At 39.9% G+C, this 13004-nt stretch overlaps 1 protein-coding gene and 1 long non-coding RNA gene across 5 annotated transcripts in view; one reads left to right on the top strand and one right to left on the bottom strand.

Annotated features, from left to right (window-relative positions):
• Nucleotides 1–13004, top strand: part of LOC108087536 (kin of IRRE-like protein 3) — a 108173-nt gene that overhangs the window by 14386 nt on the left and 80783 nt on the right. The gene's annotated exons all lie outside the window — the stretch shown is intronic.
• Nucleotides 10086–11525, bottom strand: LOC108087538. The gene is made up of 3 exons (XR_001771180.2): nucleotides 11151–11525; nucleotides 10814–11022; nucleotides 10086–10750 (listed from the first exon to the last, which is right to left on the bottom strand). It is a non-coding gene; the product is annotated as an uncharacterized LOC108087538 (long non-coding RNA).

The raw sequence follows: 13004 nt of genomic DNA, 5'->3' as shown, positions 1-13004 counted from the left end.
GAGTGCAGGTTTTATGATTTATACTGCTCCAGAAGGAGCATCGCATCGCATCGCATAGCATCGCTGGCATCGCATCGCCTCGTCCAACGCTGCGTATGAGTAATATTACTTATTTAAGCCCTCGTTATGCCGCTTCACACAGCCAGTGGGTCATGTGCCGTCGGTCTTTCTGTCCACCCGTCCGTCTTTCTGTCTGTCTGTTTGTGGCACCCCAGTGCATTTGTCTGCCGGAGTCCGTTCCGGATTGGGCCATTTGTTAGCCACTGCCAGTGGCCATTGGCCTGCTTTTTGGCCCGTCCGGGGCTTCATAAAAAGCCATACATGTTCCTGGCCCCGAAAAAAAAATTGTTTACATTTTTACTCAGCTCCGTTTCAATGCGCATAAATGTTTTCCCCCACCCCTCCCTCCTCCAACCATCAGATATATATATATAGATATACTCGTATATACCGTATATAGTTATGATATTTTTTTATGACCGCAAATGTGCAGCTCCTCCGGCGAGTTCATTTCGGTTCTCATCCATGGCAGCACACGAAAAACAAATTAAAGTCGACTTGCCATTGCTTACCTCTGTGTTGCCCACTCTCTATATCTCTTTTTCTTTTTCCACCATCCTGCAGCTTTTTATTTCTGGCCCAGTTATTGTTGTGCAGTTACAAACGCTCACTGGGGAGCCATTCGGGGCATAAAGAGCACTAAGCTGCTCTTGGCCATGAATTATGTTTTAATTGGGCGCGTATTTGGGAGAATAAAGCCCGGGATGATAATGAAAAGTGCGATTATACTATTATACCTTTCAAGCTGTTTCAAATTATATTTATGTGCCATTAGATTTTTATGCCTTTAGCATGAATAATACGTTTTTATATAATATATTTATTCATACTTTGGCCATGATTTTGAAATATTTAAAATGAAAAAGTTACCTCTATTCTTCTAATTAATGTGTTAATATCGGCTTATTTATTTTTAATATAGCTTATGATAATTATTAAAGGCAGACATATTTTTCTTTGCTGTCTTATTATTCGGTAAAAATCTGTATTTTTATCTTTACTATCCAGAAAAGATCTACACAATTTGACATTGACTCTTTGCCCTTCGGTAGTTAGCTACTGATAAATTTTACGCCAAGTGCACAAGCTTTTTCGCTGAGCAGTTCGAGGGAATTGAAATTGGAATTCCTTTGTGCTTGCGCTTTTTTTTTCCACATTCAACGGGGGCGTGGCACGTGTACAATTTATGTAGGCTAAAGTCATTCTCCTAATGAATGCGCCAAGGTGAAAAGTGAACAAATTTCGAACTGGAGGTGAACCCAAACAAAAAAAGAGCATTGACAGCAACAGGCGTAAAATCTGAATAAATAATGTAAAAAATCAGCAAACTGATTTGCAAGGGGCGCAATATTGAAATGTTAATGATGTTTACTTTCCGCTGATTTGTTCTGCTCCAGCTTCCAGAGTTTTCCGAGTTTCCCGAGTCTTTCGCTTCCTGTTGATTTTTCTGCCCGCAATCAACAAATGATTGGAAGCCTCTCGAGAGAAGTTGTTGCGTCAATCGAATCAAATATTGATTTTAGCCAGATTGTGTACAAGTGTGTCATATATTGAGAAAAATTTTAATTACATTCTTGGCATCATCTTGGCTTTATTTGCTGTAAAACTTTATTGAATCGTAAATAAAATAAATGCAGTAGTCAACAAAACTTTGAGAGGAAAATAGTTTTTGTAATTTTAAATTTAAGTAATATTTTTATAATAAATTTGTCTTTCTAAAATGGAACGATTTTTTTTACATCCTATTAACATCATATTTTTCGTTTTATTACTATTGAGAGGCAAGAAAAAAATATATTGAAACTAAAAATATTTTAATCGCAAAAAGTAATTCTACATAAGTTATTTAATTACGATTGAGAATCAAGGATAAAAGGGAAAATATAATCAGCAAATTACAAACAAAATCAAATAAAATATCCACGTTTTTCAGCACGACTGCAAGTTATTGTGAAAAATTTTAATTACATTCTTGGCCGGAATGTGGCAACATCTCGGTCTCATTAACTGCGTTCTTTGATGATCTGCTGTCTGTGTTTGTGTTGTAACACGTGTTGCTTTGATATCTGATTTGAGGGGCAAAACTTTCGCCAATCCCCCCGCCAAAAGTGCCCTTTTGTGGAAGTCAAACAAAAAGAAAGTTTCAGCATGTGAATTAAATGAATATTGATGTGTGTAGGTTTTCTTTTTTTTTTTTCTTACTTTCTTTCTTTTTCTTGGGGCGCCTGGGTGAGTGAGCAATTATAGTAATTGCTTTGGCTGGCTGTCGAAATTGGGGAAAATGAATGGCCTCGTCCAGGGGCCAATGTCGTCGGTTCATTAGCATAAATATCAGCTTACTTCTGGCCATAATGTGCATATTTTAAAATGTATGAATGTATATTTTTGGCGAGCGGTCCTGGGCCAGCGACGTCTTGGCTTGTTGATTCCGAACGAAATACATTATTATGGCAAACACGCAGGACATTGAACAGGATCCCTGGGGACATCTCGCCGCTCGCGCCTGCCAGCTTTATTAATTTATATTGTTGACTTTTATCAGCGGCGTCATGTCAATGTTGTTGTTCGTTCGTGTTGTTGTTGCTGGTTGTGTTTGTTGTCCTTGTTTGTGGAGCAGAAAGGAAGGAGGAGGAGGAGTGGTTGGTCCTTGAAGCCAACCACCCACCCACCTGGTGGCTCATCGCCTTATCAGCAACACGTGTAATGAATGCCTAAACTGTCATTATCACCTTCTGTGCGCCGAGAGGAGAGTATGTTTTTCGGTTGTCATGTCAGCAAATATTGTACAAAGATATATCCCCGGCTCTCTGTGCAAGATTTATGGCAGTGTTGGGATAACGCCGCGTGGCAGAAGCCGCGGGCATTGGGCTCCCTGGTCCTGGCTTCTCCTTGGAATGGCATAATGTGACACATATCAACATTTATGTTGTTCTTAGTCCGGGTAGTTATGAATGTATTTGCGCTGTTTGTTGTTTATCCTTCGCAGGATGTGCTGCACTCCGCTGGATGGAGTCCTCCATCGCTTGATTCTCATTCATTTTCCATCTGTATGCTAAAGTTGGTGGGTGTTTTCTTTGGGGTTTTCATTGTGGGTTGAGGTGGCGGGGGAAAAAAAACCACCTGACAGGCTTCTTTCGATTCGCATTACTCATACGCTCTGTGGGGCCGCTGCGGTGTGGCTGGCAAATTTTAAGTTGCTATTTATATTTATGCCCAGGCACAGCTAGAATACAGCAACAGCAAAAACTACAACTGAAGCGAGAATAATAACAATAAAACCTCATGGTCAGGATCTCTCGCTGTCAGTGCTACACTACTACAAAAAATAAAATAAAAGAGGTAACTATTAAAAAACATATATTTTGATAAAAGCATAACAGCGGTTTAGAAATGTTTACTTTAATTTTGTTAGAAAAATATTCATTTTTTGATCTATTTTATATTTGCTGACAAATAAAATGCAGAATTGGTTAAAACATTAGATTTTCAGACTCTTAAATAGCCAAAGTTATGCAAATAAAAGGACTTTTATATTTTAATGTTTAGCAGTAACGTATGTTTCTGTGTTTAAATACTTTTCAAGTACAAGCTTATTGTTGCAAAACAAGGTAAGTTGCTCCTCTTCACCGGAACTCAGAGTTTCATCTCATAACCGACATATTTTTCTGAAAGTGTTCGCCATCGCCGCCTTCAAGAGCGCAATAAGTCATAAAAACCGGGAAAGAAAGAAAGAAAGTTTTAAGGGCTCTTAACTTTCACTTTCATCTCGAGCTCCTCATTGACCGACTGACTCGCCGGCGGAGGGGCCGTTGTCCCTATTGTGTGCCCACTGTACAGCATTCGCCACTCACTGGCCGGCGCTTAACTTTTATGATTCCGTCCGGAGGAGAATGGGCCAAGTGCGCGGTTACAAAGCCGTAGAATATCAGCGGAAAAGACGGGAACGTCGGCGGGCGGTCGCATAAATAAAAAGGCGACTGTAAGTGATGGACTTTATTTTTAATATTGGCCGCGAAGATGACGGCGAACGCGAGATGAGAATGCCATCGACGGGCTGAATATTAAGAATGCGCCCCCCGTTCCCTTTCTTCCGGGGGTTTATTTTTTAAATGAAATGAGATGGCTGGGACGCGGCGATATCTTCAGAGCGCTAATGAAAATATGTTCGAAATGTAAATTGAGGCATTCGGTCGGCTTTGGGGCCGGCTTTTACGATATCCGGCGCCTAATGAATTTGTCCAGCGCTCCTCCGTTGACCCACATCCACATGCCAGCAGTCGGTCATCTTATCGTTCGTCCCGGGTCCGTCCATCTATATCTGTACATCTGTGGGTGGAATCGGGGGTATCGGGGGTATCGGGGTACTGAGTGAAAGTGGACTGGACATTCTTACCCTTTTCAATTTGCTGATATTGTGGGAAATAGGTCCCAGTGTGATAATCACAAGGAATGCGGAAATGGAAAGTGGAGGAGGCCAACGGACAGATAGGCAGGTCCCTTGTTAACTTAGTGTCTCCTTTGTGCCGCTGTCTAAGCACGCTCTATACCCTGTAAATGTGATGAGGGATGGGTGTTTATGGGTGCACATCAAATATGCTAATTAATTATACTGTCCGGGATTGGGGAAAGGGATTTTTCTTCGGGCACTTTACCAAATTGACTTCTGTTGATTAAGCGATTTGGTTAATTGGTTGGGATACATAAATGCCTCGGAACTATTGAGTTTTTAGAGAAACAGAACTTTAATCAATATAAATCTTAAATTTAAGAATAGGGATTTAGCTTTTGATATTTATAAAGTGGGTAAGATTTACTAATGTTATTAACTTCGGAACTTTAACTTTTATTCCACCTTTAGTTTTGTTGAGGACTTACCACTGGGGTATCTCATAGATACGGGGTATCTCGTAGCTTGCACCTGTTCCAAGTGGCTCTAACTCATTATGAACTGCGCCGGCGATGTCAGCCGGAGAGCAACAGTCGTCCCCGGATCAGACCGCCTCGGTCGCATTCTTTGGGTCTTTATCGCGCACGCCAACTTGCGCAACGCAAATCGCCATAAATCTCTGGGCTGATTTATGTCGCCGCCCGACATTGGCCTCCAAAATTTATCGCAGCGCGATGACAGCTGCGCCCAAGTTAGCCTACGGCCACAGGCATCCCTCGCTCGAATGTCCACCGAGGTCCCATGTCCTTTGTCCGTTGCCTGCTGTCCGTTGTCCGTTGTCTTTTTGTCCGTTGACCGTGAGTTGGGCGGCCGTCGCTTGTCAGCGGCTACCATTTCTGGTTCTGGTTTTGTTTTTGGCTTGGGCTCTGGTGCGGATGGCTCGCGGCCTACATCCTTCAGCCGGATCCTTTCGCCACCGAGTGGCCGTCTTCAAGGCAAATAGCCAGTGAGACGTGTGGCCAGGATATGGACTACGTACGTGTGTGTGTGTGTGTATTTGTGTGGGGGCTTAATTATCCTGGCTGCGCGTCTCGATGCCTTTCTGTGTGACTTCTGTCGGAAATTAATTTCCTCGCGGCACGTTTGCACTCACCAACTTTCATTCGCGTTGCGGCCAACTGTGCGTTTATTTGTGTTCGTTTGTGTGTGTGCGTGAGTACGAGTATGTGTGTGTATACGTATGTGTTGGCCATTGTTTGGCGAGTGTGAGTGTCTGTGCAAACGCTCTTTGCACCGTATTTGCGTTTAATTTTATATGAAAAACGGAAATTTGCGGCTTTCCGACATTTTAAATTGCCATTAAAGCCACTGCAAATACGTCGCGTTTGGGCCATTAAACAAACGGATGCGAGAAGGAGTTGCAGTTGCGGTTAGCGAACAGATACAATAGCCACCCGTTAAAATATAAACATTAATAAACCATTGGCGAATTGCTCGAATGGCTGAGCTTGATTGATTTAAACGCGAAACGGCGAACTTTCCCTTTTGACCCGCAAAAGTAGGCTTCTGAAATTAAATTAACGTAGAATTGCACGCGATTTGTGCGAAAGATTAATTGGCACAGCTCACTTACGGGTCGTTAAAATCATAAAGTTTTCCTCCGGAGAGTGTACATCAGGCTTAATTAAATCGCGACTCAACCGAGCCTTTTATTGCGAATTAATAATTGCAGCATGAATGCGGACTATAATTAAAGCCAATTATTGCAACTTGGTCGCAAAGAAATAATTAAATCGATTCACTTTGACTAAACAAGGAAAATTTTCAATAATTTTTTACGATGAAAAATGTTGTTATTTGATACATACAAAATTACGCAATTCATAGAAGAAAAAATAAAACCAAATATTTTACAATTTTTTACGATGAAAAATTTTGATATTTGATACCTAAAAAATTACGCAATTTATAAAAGAAAAATTAATTAACTTTTGAAAAACTTACAATCGTTTGTAGCTTTCAAAAAACAACATTTTCCATTTTATTTTTATGAAATAACTTTTTGTTCCTAACTTAACAAATAATCGCATTAGCTTTTTGAAATTTGTGTTTAATATTTGAGTACACAAACTATAAGTCCGGTTATTAGCCAATTTCAGTCACAAATCAGAGTCAGTTCGAGGCTAAGAGCAAATGCCAAGTCGCCAGTGAATTATAACAACAATACCGAGTCTGCAGCCTCAATTTAGCTCTGGAGCAAATTGAGCAAGACCCAAATATATCCGGCCATGCAAATGAATTCCACACACAAAGGAAGTCAGGCCCAGAATCAGAATATATAGTATCCTCCCAGTCGGAGGATTTTATTATACGGACGAACTTCAGACTCGACGACAGCTGTGCGGCTCTTATTGGCAATTATTGTCCATAAATTGCACATTTATGAGGGCGGACCGATGTGTGTGGGCGTTAGTTTACCTTTTCGTGAATGCCGCAAATGTGCTCGTATTTTGCCTCTAATGTGGTCCATTAAGAGTGGGCTCCGAACGTGGCACATCCTCACCGATGCTTAGCAAATATTTGGCCAACGGTTAGCCACTCATCCTGGCTGGAACGAACAATCGTCGGAACTTGGCTTCTGTGGCCTGTGGCCAAGTTGAAGGAAAACCCCGCCCGCCGTTCGCCACAGAACCCCGATTCGCATTCCGACTCGGAGGCGTTGGCTTAATTGCATTTCATAGCAGCTTTGTGTCGGCTTTAAGTCAACCAGTCCCCGTCCTGATTTGTTTTGCCAGCCCAGCGAACTGGGTGGGTGGGGGAGTTGGCCGGGTCAAAGGGCAACTAAATCAATATGACGGCGGCAAGTGTGCGAGTGGCTGCCAACAAATCCACTCGGAGCGGAGCACATTTCTCGAAGGGGAGTGAGGGAAGAAATCTATGCATGAATGCGATTTTCAACACATTTTTCACATTAACTGCCAGCAGCTCGGGATGACGACAGCGTCGTCTGTAATTTTGTATGCACAGTCTGCTGGCAGGACAACAAATCACCATCTCACTGGGTCGAATCAGTGGGTAGATCTACACATTTTTTCGCATTCCCACTGCCCCACTGCAGTGCCGTATAAATAAGTCAACACCCGCAGTTGCAATTGCAGTTTCGATCGCCACCCGATTGCCAGAGTTAAGCGAGACTGATTGCCAAGTGGGGAGGAATAGATAGTATATATGATAATGCTGAGATATGCCCAGTAGCATAGATGGAATTTAAATAAAAGAAATATGGATTTAAGACGCAGCCAACTATGATTATGGTATTTTTTTATTTTAAAGAATGTAAATAAGCCTAAAAAAAATAAATGAAATCGCGTTTAAGTATAAGCATTCTTATAAAAATAGTGGTTAAAAACATTTACAAAAATTTACAATAAGAACTAAGAAAAATGGGATGTTATTCTTTTTGTTTTATTTTAAATCATTTTTATTTTAATCAGTTTTAATCAAGTATTTATTCATTTCTGTCTGTTTGTTCTTACCTTTACTTAAATATAAGCCAACTCAACTCCTAGCTAAGGACAACTATCACTATAAACCCAATTTGGACCGATGTGCAGCTACCATAATTCAGCACTTGTCAGTGCAGATGCTTTCCTGCTTGCGGGAAGGGTCTTTCGTGTAAATAGGAAAAAAATTGACACGCATTTCTCACCTTTGCCATTCGACAGAATGAAAGACTGATATTGAATGGGGGAGAAGCCAGGGAAGGGGAAGGACTTGGCCAGGTCAACACAGACGCTTCCTGTTGTTCAAGTTGATTTCCTTCTTAGATGGAGCTCAACTTTCGATTCTCTGTTTTGCGTTTTGCATCGCAATCCTGCGGAAGAGAAAATGGAAAGAAAAAAGAGTGAGAAGTCTCGAAGAAAAAACGATGCAGCCTCGTCCCTCAGATGCCTTCCTCAATGCTCAACTTTTATGCACTGTTTTTCCTTATCACTTTTGATTTATGTAACTGTTTTTATTATTTTCATATTGTTCACGAGTTGCGCGGCGGGTGGGCGGCGACGTCGGCGACCACGCCCCTACCCCCCAAAAATTCTGATTGCTGAAATCACAAGAGTTTTTCCTCACATCTCCCGGGTTTTCCTCCGCCATTCGTATCATTTTTGTGTGCGTCGTGCCAAAAGCTCGTATTCCATGGCTGAAAAGTTTATGGCTGTAAGAAGATGAAAGAGTGCCGAGGAAAGCGAAGGGAAATGTGGGAAAAATAGTGGCTATATGTGCATGGCGTGCAAGATTTCTTACGAGTTTCGAAATTTGATTCCAGCTGTTTGTTGTGGAATTCGAAATGATTATGGGTGGCAGAGGCGTTTCCCCATTGGAAAGTTGCATTATGCGCTTTGTTGGTCAACAAGAATTTCTTCTGCCCGGCAATGCAAAAGTTTCTGGCCAACAACACACAGCTACATGAATTATGCATGGTTGTAGATGCTCTTCGATCTGACACAAAATTCGAATGCGATCCAAACCAAAAAAGAAGGAAATAAGCGCAAGTCGAAATTGGCTCTTGAGATACTTGACCTTTACACTTTGCACTCTATTCTTAACTCCCTAAAACTCTTTACTAGAAAAAGTTTTTAATTTGCATCAAAATTTTCTGTTAAAAAATGGATTACCTCAAAACCCACTTAAATCTTGCTTTCCTCAGTCCATAACTTTTTAATTTTATACTAATTTTAAAATTGGAAGTCTTAAAAATGATGTAATATGTTCAATGTTTTAACAAACTGCGTTCAAGGTTTAATTTTTATTTATTTTTTTTGATTTTTTATCATTTTTCTTTTCAGTTCATAACATTTCCAATTTTATTCCGATTTTAAGGTGAAATATTTTAAACTTTTTGTAGTAACATTATCTAACAAACTGCGTTTCAGGTTTAATTTTCAATTTTTTTTGTCGAATTTTTGTCATTTTTGATTTCAAATTTCAAAATTTGCCAAAAATCTGCACCTCTCATTCCATAACTTTACCAATTTTATTCCGATTTTAAAGTAGCATACCTTAAAAGTTTTTTATTGGAATTTTTTAACAATTTGTCGTCTAGGTTTAAATTGTTTTTTTTTTGTCGATTTCGCATCCAACAACACATTGCTACATGAATTATGCATGGCTTAGAGTTCGGACCTCCGCTTCCGGAGCGGAGATTGCTCCCAGGCTTTTTCGAGTACATGTTGCCGAAATGTCAGTCAGCCGGAAAATGTATTGTTAATGTCCCTCAGCATCAGCAATTAGGCAAATCAGCCGTAAACACACACTCCTTCTGAGTAATTGCCGTTTTACATTGATAAATATCCTGGCAAAAATGGGGCAATCACTTTCGATGGCAATTAAGGTTGGCAATTAGATGCAATGCTTTCCCCAATCCGTATTCAAATCGATAATAGCACAAGTGAAAGATAAGAAATATGAATGTTGGGTCTTGAACAGCCACCATTTAGATTTAAATTTCATTTACGGCATTTTGTTGACTGCAAAGAAAATTATATCAAAAACACATTAAAACAGAGACAATAAATATGATTTATTAAATAAATGGATTGTACTAAAACACAAATTCTATCAATTAGAATTTTTTTATTAATTACTATATAAGTTAAATTTATGTAAAGTACTTTTTAGCATGCCATCAAGGAGTTCATTTAACTTGCTATGCACAAAATCAATGCTCAATTTAGTTAATTTGTTTCCGCTGTGTAGGCCTACAATAGCGATTCATAATGGAAACCTCAAAAAGTACTTAACCGAAGGAGTGAACATTTTCGCTTTTTGAGAACATTTCGATAGATGTGAAGAGCCTGCGGGATGGATGTCTGAAGCATTCAAAGTGCTGGCAATTGTTGACATTCCTTAAAGTCAGCCGCAAACTCGATGGGAACCCAATCCCAGGCGCCCTCGTTGTGGCCCTCCTCCGCCCAACTCCCCCTCCCCCAATGACTTTCACGGGCCCACACAATGAAATATTAATAAATTCCATTACTAAAGAAAACACACTCGAGTGCGCAGCAAAACATCAATGGCATCACGGCATCGAGTTTGGGAATCTGGGGAGCGGGTTTCGATGGAGGAAGCAAAATCACCAGAGGAGACGTCGATTCGTTGCGTTTCGTTTCGATTCGATTCGATTCGATTCTGTGAATTGAAGACTCTCGCCGAAGCATTTCACTTTTGCCACGCAGACAATTTTCAATTGAAGTGGGATCGAAATACGGACGGCGGAATGGGAATATGGTGACTTTCCAATTCAATCTAGAAAATACATACAAAATGTATCGCATATAGACATTTAGATGGCATTCACTGCACACTTACAATATTTTCTGTGTCGCATTTGTTGTTTGCCAAGGCTTTATTGACAATAAATACCGTCAAGATGATGATGATGAGGATAGATGGCGGTTTAAGTGTCTTCAGCTGGCCTTAAAGCCACACTCCTCAAATTGCCTGAAACTTTAATGCCCATTATGGCCAAATTGGCACTTATCGAATGGGTTTCCCCGGGGACTGCCGGACTGGAACTGCTGCAGATAGTCGAAATGGTATTAACAATAATATTTGATTTGCCAAATGAATTCCGCTCTCACACTGTGTACTCAGTTTTAGGCAAATGCGCTTGTTAACAAGGCCAGCATGGCTGGCGTCCTCTTACCAATTCTCCTTTCAGCTCCCTAGCAGCTCGGCAATTAAATGCAAATGGCGTGTGAAAGCCAATTTTGAAAAGTACACAGACAAAAACTAAGTGCAAGGCACTCGCACAGCTAATTTGTAAGGACCTTCTGGAAGAAAGGGCGAAATTGGCAGCAGAATGAAAGGAACAATGTCATTCAGACTCCACTCGACTGCCTTTTATTGTTGGCCAAAAGTCGTCGCAGACTTTGGCCGTAACTGAGTACAAGGACTCGGCTGATTACTTTCTGAAGGCACTGTGTTGGTTTCTGGCAGTGGTTTAATATTCTTGACGCTACATTTAAGTGGGGATTAATTAATAGGTAATTAATGAATGGTGTATGACAGTTAAATACAGGGCAAGAAAAATAACAAAGGAAAATATTTATCTATAGGGGAATGTCGTCAGGGTTGGACACATTTTCGACCCTTGCCTATAATTATCGTTTTAATAAGAATTAAGATCATTTGAGTAAATAGTTTGAAAGGTAAAGGCAAAAGGTATGTCTGACAATGAGCACTATGTTGTGGAATGAAAAACATAGAAATGGCGAGTATTTAAAAAAAAAAAAAAATGTAGTCAGGCTTGGACACTGTAGTCAGGGTTGGACACTTGAATTGCTACTTCAGAAAAGTAGCAATAAAAGAGGACATTATCCATGGATCAGGTGTATTTTATGTCTTTTGACTCTTTTTTATTGTGATCAACAAATTTTACAAACAATTAGGACAAACAAAATAACTTTTTCAGGGTCTTCTCGAGATCGTCGTCAGTAACAGTAGAAATGTCCTCATATTCTTCATCTACAATACTTTTTTAATATATCGCCGCAAAGTCGTTCTAGGCAGGTCATAAGCCCTTGCTACTGTCTTTAACTTTCCTTTCTCCAACTTAACTGCTTTAATGGCCAGGACAGCATTATGCAAGTCGACTTTACCTCCTTCCGTCGTTCGCTTGTAGCGTGAACCTCCTCAAAGGGAGAAAATAAATTATTACTCAAAGAATTTATTTTTTTTTACTTATTTACTAATTATTTCACTTTTTGTTGAATCAAGTAATTAATTACCACTGTAATAACTGTAAAAAACATTGGAAAAATTAAAATATTCTGACAAAAGGGAAAAAACCAAGGGTGTCCAACCTTGACAACAAAAAGTGTCCAACCCTGACAACATGAGTCATAACCCTACCGCACAACATAACTACCAAATCGCTTTATTTAGAACAAATTTTTTTTAGGATTTCGTTAAGGGGGAACCACTTAACGTATTTTTAAACTTACCCTGCGGATGGCATATTTTCCGCTGAATTATGCCACTTTTTTAGCGCGTTCTTGAATACTTTTTTCTTCACTATCACGACACTCTGTCAACAAAACAGGAAAATTAACAGTTATGGGATGCGGCTAGGGATGAAAAGTTTCCCACAGTGATAACAATTAATACCACATTCGCACACAGATGGCGATAGTTGGGTTATTAGAAAAATTGCAAGTGTCCGACCCTGACAACTGTCCAACCTTGACGACATTCCCCTACTAATATTATAAAGAGGTAAAATTTGTTTGTTTGTTTGTTTGTTTGCAGCGAATAGGCTCCGGAACTACTGGTCCGATTTAAAAAATTCTTTCACCGATAGAAAGCTACATTATCGTGGAGTAAAATAGGCTTTAATTTATTTGGAAAAAAATTAGGGATCCGTAAGAAAATTGCAATATTGTCGCATATAAAGTGAGTTGCTACCTCATCACACTGACAAACACGCTACCATAGCATTTTAACTCAATTTTTGTGGTTTTCATTTATCATTTCCAAGTGAATTAAGTTTTTTCATATA

Source organism: Drosophila ficusphila, unplaced genomic scaffold (genome assembly GCF_018152265.1).
Source record: "Drosophila ficusphila isolate 14025-0441.05 unplaced genomic scaffold, ASM1815226v1 contig_106, whole genome shotgun sequence".
In the NCBI taxonomy this organism is placed as follows: domain Eukaryota; kingdom Metazoa; phylum Arthropoda; class Insecta; order Diptera; family Drosophilidae; genus Drosophila; species Drosophila ficusphila.
The sequence above is the reverse complement of the archived record's forward strand: the minus strand, read 5'-3'. Positions and strand labels throughout refer to the sequence as shown.